Source organism: Cebus imitator, unplaced genomic scaffold (assembly GCF_001604975.1).
Source record: "Cebus imitator isolate Cc_AM_T3 unplaced genomic scaffold, Cebus_imitator-1.0 Scaffold125, whole genome shotgun sequence".
Taxonomy (NCBI): domain Eukaryota; kingdom Metazoa; phylum Chordata; class Mammalia; order Primates; family Cebidae; genus Cebus; species Cebus imitator.
Window position 1 is genome coordinate 686,511 of NW_016107440.1, and position 9,105 is coordinate 695,615.

The window sequence follows — 9,105 nt, forward strand, 5'->3', positions numbered from 1 at the left end:
TTTTTTTTTTTGTATTTTTAGTAGAAATGGGTTTCACCACATTGCCAGGCTGGTCTCGAACTCCTGATGTCAGGTGATCTGCCCACCTTGGCCTCCCAAAGTGTTGGGACGACAAACGTGAGCCACCGCGCCAGGCTACAGCGCCACCATTTTCTAAACATGCATTCAGTGAAGTGCCGTGAACCCAACCACATTTGTGCAGGGCACTAATTATTTCATCTCCCCGACTATCAATCCCTCTGGCCACGCCTTAAACCATCCCACTTTGCTAACCCACACATATCCTTATGCCTTATCTTGAGGAGGCAGATTTGAGAGTTGCTCTCCCGCCTCTTGACTGGGCTGGCTTGTGAATAAATGTTTTCTTCTTTGCCAAAGCTGCTGTCACAGTGATTGGTTTACTGCTCAAGGGCAGAATCAACCTGGTCAGCTGTACCTGTAGAGCCACCCTGGCAGCCATAGTAGGTTGCAGCTCCTGCCTGCTCTGTCTTAATCCAGAGCACCAACTCCAAAGGACAGGGACAGCCCGTACAGTGAAGGGCATTCTGACTCTTGCTTTATTACTCCATGGTGCTAGACCATGAGGAATCGGACCAGTGTCTGGCCTCTCTCCAGGCCATGGCTGGATTTTGTAAGGCCCAGTGCCACTGTGCAAAGGGGCTCTGGAAATCCAGTGATTGCACTGTCTTCTTTGCTCAGTTGTCACTACGTATTGTCCCACGGGGCATTTGTCCTCCTCTTTGTTCCTTCCCCTCGACAAAACCTCCTACTCTGAAGCTCTAGATGTGTGTTTAGTGATCAATAAATGCACTCGTATTGTTCAATAAACTCCCATCTTCGCTGACCATTCTTTCCCACCTCTTTGCCTTAAAAACACCCTCATCTTTTCTAAGACATAATTTTGTCCTCAGTCCTCTCAGTGGAGGTTTCTCTGCAATCTCACTATCCACATTCTTCAGGGCAGGGGAGGGTGATGTGTTGCTCAAGCCTCCAACCTTCCTTTGTCCTCTGCCATCAGGTTACACCAATCTCACACCCTGCACCCGGATGTTAGCTACTGACCTCGGGAGAGCTGCTTCTCATTCATGGGAGACTTTGCTATCAAACCATGGCACAGGTTTCCCCTCCACAATGCCTCTCATCATCAGTAGAAGTTATTACTACCTCAATACCAGCCAGGCACGGTGGCTCATACTTGTAATCCCAGCACTTTGGGAGGCCAAGGCGGGCAGATCACGAGGTCTGGAGCTCGAGATCAGCCTGGCCAACACAGTAAAACCCTGTATCTACTAAAAATACAAAAATTAGCTGGGCGTGGTGGCAGGCGCCTGTAATCCCAGCTACTCGGGAGGCTGAGGAAGGAGAATTGCTTGAATCCGGGAGGCAAAGGTTGCAGTGAGCCAAGATCACGCCACTGCACTCCAGCCTGGGTGACAGAGCGAAACTCCATCTAAAAAAAAAAAAAAAACCAAAACAAAACTTCAATACCTATTAAAGGGTGGATCACCCAGTCAGCAGCCTTTCAGTGCTGTGATGCATTCTCTACGCAGTCTCAGCTTTGCTCCCTGGGCTGTTTAATTCTCTGAGACGTTCTATTTGCTGGAACCACACATGCAGGCACCTCACTCTCTGTCAATCCTCCGGTCCTGTTGGGTTTGGTTGTTCGGACACTTGCACTATGTCTGTGCTTTGGCAGCCCCAGGAGCTCCTGTCACTGTCCCCTCTGTCTTCCACCTGCTCACAGCTTCCTTCCTCCTGTCTTCCCTTTCTGCTGTCCTTGGATTCCATGGGATATCGTTTCATTCACTCTCTTACCAACAGTCTAGTCCTTGGCCCTTTGCCCTTTCACTGTCTCTTATTTTTCAAACGGCGTCATAGATGAACCCAACCATTCTCCACCCTAGCTTGGGCATGAACCAGAGTCCACCTGAGGAAATGGCAGAACTTGGCAGGTTGTTCTCACGACAAATTTATGGTCACTGACTTCAACTAAACACTGTGCCCTGAACACATCCCAGGAAGAATCCTACTGTGTTATCTTCATAGGCTGCGATTCTACCTTCTATATATATTTGTTGTTGTTGTTTTGAGACAGAGTCTCACTCTGTCCCCCAGGCTAGAGTGCAGTCATGTGATCTTGGCTCACTGCAACCTCTGCCACCCAGGTTCAAGCGATTCCCTGCCTCAGCCTTCTGAGTAGCTGGGATTACAGGCACCCGCCATTACGCCCAATACTACTGTATTTTTAGGAGAGATGGGGTTTCAGCATCTTAGCCAGGCTTGTCTTGAACTCCTGACCTTGTGATCCACCCGCCTAGGCCTCCCAAAGTGCTGAGATTACAGGCTTGAGCCATGACGCCCAGCGCTACTTTCTGTATTTTGAATCTGTGCCTTCTTTTCCTCATGTCTCCCTCAGGAGATGTCCTTGTCTCCCACTTCACGAGGAAGACATACACCACCAAGCAGAAACATCTTCGATACCCCTCCACCAGGGATAAAACTATCTGCAGTGACACCCACCCAACCTGTCCTCCTCTCCACTTCCACCTTTTATCCAAGTCACAGCCTCTACCTGTGCCAGCTGCTCCCACCTTCTCAGAAAAATTTCTTATGTGTATCTTCAGTCCATTCAACCTTGTCTCTACTGGCTCCTGGCTAATTTTATCAACATGTAAGCATCTTTGAAAATCTTTTTTTAAAAGATTTTTTATTTTTACAAAAAGCTCTCTCTTAACTCTGTGATTATTATTTTTTCTTCCTCTTCAGACCTAGCTTTCATGGATGGGGTGTTTATATTCACTGGGTCCATTTTTTCATCTCCTGTTTACCACTTCACCTAATCAAATCCTGAATGATCACAAAATGACCTTCCTGTTACAAAATCCAAGAAACTTTTTTCATCTTTTCGTTACCTGGCCTTTCAGGGGCATTTGGTGCAGTCGGCTTCCTTTTTTTTTTTTTTTTTTTTTTTTTCACGTCACTGGTCATACTTTCTGTCTCTCTGATGATCAGTCAGTGTTCTTTGCCAACCCTTTCCTCTCTAGTAAACTCAGTATTTGGAGTCCTTTGGGGCCCTGTCCTTTAGCCCTTCTATTTTACTTTAGTTTACATCTCTTCCTAAGCAATTTCTTCTATGTTCACAGCTCTTTTCATCTGTGTGAATGACTCCCAAGTCATTGTCACTATGTGATAATGACCTCTCTCTCAAGGTCAAATCCATATATTTCCAATTGCTACTCAAACCTCAGTTGCATGCTTTATGGTCACCCCCAAAACATGAAATATTTAACTCTTTGTCTTCTTTCCTTACTATTATGGTTCTTTCTGCTCCCCTGCTGTTACTTTCAACTACCGTTTTCTAGATAACTAAAGAATCTCTTAAATGGTTTTATTGTACCCATTTCTGTTTAATTTTTTTTTTTTTTTTTTTTTTTTNTTTTTTTGAGAAGGAGCCTTGCTCTGTTGCCCAGGCTGCAGTGCAATGGCGTGATCTCGGCTCACTGCAACCTCTGCATCCTGGGTTCAAGCCATTCTCCTGCCTCAGCCTTCAAGGCAGCTGGGATTACAGGCATGTGCCACTATACCAAGCTAATTTTTTCTTTTTTTCCTTTTTTTTTGTATTTTCAGTAGAGATGGGGTTTCACTATGCTGGCCAGGCTGGTCTTCAACTCCTGACCTCAAGTGATCTGCCTGCCTTGGCCTCCCAAAGTGCTAGGATTACAGATGTGAGCCACTGCACCTGGCCTGTTTTAATTTTTGTTGGTTGAGGTATAAAGACAAAACATTGTGCAGAGTTAAGGATACCATACAATGAACTTTCTAGACGTATCTACCCATGTAAACAGTATCCCAATTAAGACATAAAACATTTCCATTATCTAATAAGTTCCTTGTATGTTTTTCCAGTCAATCTCTGCCACAATAATTCTAGATCCATTGTGGGATAACCAATTTTCTGATTTCTAGCGCCATAGTTTAGCTTTGTCTATTCTAGACTTAGCAGTTTATCTTTTCACCATGTAAATTCCAGCTCAGGAGTCTCCTCTCCCCTGTGTGTCTTTTCTCTAAGTGCTAACCATGACCCTGGCTCCTTCCATTCTCAGAAACCACTGTCATCACCACATGGCCTTCAGCATTACCAGAAGAGGAAGAGAAAGAGGTATTTTAGGACAGGTTTGGAAACATGTTCATCATTTTTGCTTATATCCCATTGGTTAGAACTCACTTCATGATCCACCTACAGGCAAATGACTTGGAAAATACAGGCTTCCTTGGAGCCCAGAAGGACAACAAAATTGCCTGGTTCACACTGAGGATTGTTTCCATCACAGTAGAGGAGGGTGATTTCCCAAGGGAAAACTGGTGTGAAAGACCTGTCAGAGGCATTTGAACCAGAAAGACCCCATCTTGAATAGGGGCTGGGTAAAATGAGGATGAGACCTACTGGGCTGCATTCCCAAGAGGCATTCTACGTCACAGGTTGAGACAGGACACTGGCACAAGGTACAGTTTACAAAGACCTTGATGATGAAAGGATGTGGTAAAGAAGCCAGCCAAAACCCACCAAAACCAAGATGGCAACGAAAGTGACCTCTGATCGTCTTTACTGCTCATTGTATGCTAATTATGATGCATTAGCATGCTAGAAGACACTCCCACCAGTGCCATGACCATTTACAAATGCCATGGCAACAACAGGAAGTTACCCTCTATGCTCTAAAAGGGGGAGGAGTCCTCAGTTGTGAGAATTGCCCACCCTTTTCTCGCAAAACTCATGAATAATCCTCCCCTTGTTTAGCATATAATCAAAGAATATAAAAATAAAAATAGCCAACCAGTAGCCCTCAGGGCTGCTCTGCCTATGGAATAACCATTCTTTATTCCTTTACTTTCTTTCACTTTACTCTGTGGACTCTCTCCGAATTCTTTCTTGCGAGAGGTCCAAGAACCCTCTCTTGGAGTCTGGATCAGGACTCCTGTCCTAACAGGACCACTGATAGAAGGCATCCCAGGGAATGATAAAGAAAATCTTGCATGAGTTGTATATATAATCAGCTGACTCAGTAAGACGGAGTTACTTCTTAAAATAGATTGAGGCTGTGAAGACATTTGTGGGCAGGGTTATACATCTTTGTATATTTCCACCTCAGCATGTACGGATGCTGGGCAGGAAAACACGACTGATGTCACTACCTTTGTAACTGCCAGGTGGGCTCTTTCTGCCTGCAGCACAAAGACCACAGCATTGCAGCAGAGAGTTTAGTTAATGAAAGGCTGGCCACATGGAAGCAGGAGCTAGAAAGAAGTTATTCAGGCAGATATTGAGGGTAAAAGAGTCCTTGGCAGGGCTTCCTTTCTAACAAAAAGCAGCCCAATAAATTATTTTTCCCTAATTAAAAGTAACCTGAAAAATTGAGCTGCAAATGCAAATAAGCAAGCTGGAAGTTTGCATGAGGGAATGTCGGCAGCTGCGTCAATAGAAAAGGGCTACCTGGTGCAGAGAGAACGGAGATCACATCATTGCATGCTAGCCTAGGGGACAGGGTGAGACTCTGTATCAAAAAAAAAAAAAAAAAAAAAAAAAAGGCTGGGTGCGGTGGCTCACGCCTGTAATCCCAACACTTTGGGTGGATCACAAGGTCAGGGGTTCAAGACCAGCCTGGTCAAGATGGTGAAACCCCATCTCCACTAAAAAAAAAAAAAAAATTAGCTGGGCTTGGTGGCCGGCACCTGTAATCCCAGCTACTTCAGTGGCTGAGGCAGAGAACTGCTTGAACATGGGAGGTGGAGGTTGCAGTGAGTCAAGATCATGCTACTGTACTCCAGCCTGGGCAAAAGAGCAAGACTCTATCTCAAAAAAAAAGAAAAGAAAAAGGCTACCTATGAGCCAGGTATATCCAACTTGGAGGTTCCGTCTTCCTTTTTCTTTGTTACCACATATACAGTAAAGAGGGAGGCAACATGGCACCGGCCAGGTAGAGAATCCCTATGTTTAATTAAAGATTAGGGTGGGGGCAGCTAGCTTTTCTCACCCTATGCAAATGGCACACCTAACCCAAATCAGTTCTTCGGAGCCCTATGCAAATAGCACACCTGGTCCAACCAATCTTTCATGCCCTATGTAATTCAGACACCACCTCCTCAAGCTCATCTATAAAACCTCCTGCATTTCACCAAGGGCTGGAAAACTCATTGAGGATCCCTCTCTGCAGCAGAGAGAGAGAGTCTCTTTCTTTCGCCTATTAAACTTCTGCTCTGGGCTGGGCATGATGGGTCATACCTATAATCCCAGCACTTTGGGAGGCCAGGGCAGGCAGATCACAAGGTCAGGAGATCAAGACCATCCTGGCCAACATGGTGAAATGCTGTCTCTACTAAAAAAATTTGAGGATGAAGGTATGTCTGGACCTGCTGCTCATTCCCTGATGAACTGATACTGGTAGTGCATATATCAGTTTATAATGACTCATTTGCAAATCTCATCTGGGGCTACTTATTGAAATGTTATAAAGTTCAAAGAGGGCTACTCCACTGGGATTATTATTGCTCTTTCTCTCTCTCATTCCCTGTTATCCATCTTCCCTTCCACACCTCACCCTGCCATGTGGGTTCCAGCCAATCCCAATTAAGTCCCAAATTCTGTCCTTTAGGTCCTTATTTAGAAAAATAGTCGGGGAGGGAGAATCAAGATGGCTGAATAGCAACAGCTCTGGATTGCAGTTCCCAGTAAAAACGCAGAGGGTGAGTGATCACTGCATTTCCAAATGAATTTTTACTGCCCACAGACCAGGAGATTCCCAAGTGGAAAAGCCCCCCAAGTGGAAAACTTCCCTAACCTAGCAAGGCAGGCCAATTTTCAAGTCCAGGAAATACAAAGAACACCACAAAGATATTCCTCAAGAAGAGCAACTCCAAGGCACGTAATTGTCAGATTCACCAGGGTTGATATGAAGAAAAAAATGCTAAGGGCAGCCAGAGAGAAAGGTCCGGTTACCCACAAAGGGAAGCCCATCAGATTCACAGCAGATCTCTCAGCAGAAACCCTCCAAACCAAAAGAGAGTGGGGGCCAATATTCAACATCCTTAAAGAAAATAACTTTCAACCTAGGATTTCATATCCAGGCAAACTAAGCTTCATAAGCAAAGGAGAAATAAAATCCTTTAAGAACAAGCAATTGCTCAGAGATTTCAACACCACTAGGCCTGCTTTACAAGAGTTCCTGAAAGAAGCACTAAACATAGAAAGGAACAACCAGTACCAGCCACTCCAAAAATGTATCAAATGGTAAAGAGCATCGACAAAATGAAGAAGCTGTGTCAACTAATGGGTAACACAAACAACTAGCATCAAAATGGCAGGATCAAATCCACACATAACAATATTAACCCTAAATGTAAATGGGCTAAATGCCCCAATCAAAAGAGACAGGCAAATTGGATAAAAAGCCAAAACCCATATGTGTGCTGTATCCAGGAAACACATCTCACATGCAAGGACACACAAAGGCTCAAAATAAAAGGATGAAGATCTACCAAGCAAATGGAGAGCAAAAAAAAGCAGAGTTGAAATCCTAGTCTCTGATAAAATAGACTTTAAACCAACAAAGATCCAAAGAGACAAAGAAGGGCATTACATAATTGTAAAAGGATCAATGCAACAAGAAGAGCTAATGATCTTAAATATATATGCACCCAATACAGGAGCACCCAGGTACATAAAGCAAGTTCTTAATGACCTACAAAGAGACTTAGACTCCGACACCATAATAGTAGGAGACTTTAACACTCCACTGTCAGTATTAGACAGATCAATGAGACAGAAAATTAACAGGGATATCCAAGACTGGAACTCAGACCTGGACCAAGCAAACCCAATAGACATTTACAGAACTCTCCACCGCAAATCCATAGAATATACATTCTTCTCAGCACCACATCACACCTACTCTAAAATTGACCATGTAAGTGGAAGTAAATCACTCCTCAGCAAATACAAAAGAATGGAAATCATAACAGTCTCTCAGACCACAGTGCAATCAAATTAGAACTCAGAATTCAGAAACTAACTCAGAACTGCACAATTTCATGGAAACTGAACAACTGGCTCTTGAATGTTGACTGGATATATAATGAAATGAAGGCAGAAATAAAGATGTTCTTCGAAACCAACAAGAATGAAGACACAACATACCAGAATATGTGGGACACATTTAAAACAGTGTCTAGAGGGAAATTTATAGCAATAAATGTCCACATGAGAAGCAAGAAAAGATCAAAAATTGACACCCTATCGTCAATATTAAAAGAGCTAGTGGAGCAAGATCAAAAATCTCAAAAGCTAGCAGAAGACAAGAAATAACTAAGATCAGAGCCAAACTGAAGGAGATAGAGACACAAAAAACCCTTCAAAAAATTAATAAATCCAGGAGCTTATTTTTTGAAAAGATCAACAAAATAGACCACTAGCCAGATTAATAAAAAAGAAAGAGAATAATCAAACAGGTGCAATAAAAAACGATAAAGGGGATATCACCACAGATTCCAGAGAAATACAAACCACCCTCAGATATTACTACAAACAACTCTATGCATATAAACCAGTAAACTTGGAAGAAATGGATAAATTCCTGGACACTTGCACCCTCCCAAGCCTAAACAAGGAAGAAGTTGAAACCTTGAATAAACCAATAACAAGGGCTGAATTGAGGCAGCAATCAATAGCCTACCAACCAAAAAAAGTCTGTATATATGTATATATACATACATACATATGTATGTATATGTGTGTGTATATACACATGCATACATATGTATGTATATATGTATGTGTGTATATACACACATGCATACATATGTATGCATGCATATGTGTATATACACATACATATGTACGTATACATACACACATACACACATACATATGTATATATGCATGCTGTATGTATATATGCATGTGTATGTATGCACATATATCCATATATTTATGTACGCATGAGTATATATGTATATATGTAGATACACACACGTATATACATACATGCATGAACATACATGTACATACACGTACATATATGTACACATATATACATGTGTACATACATGCAT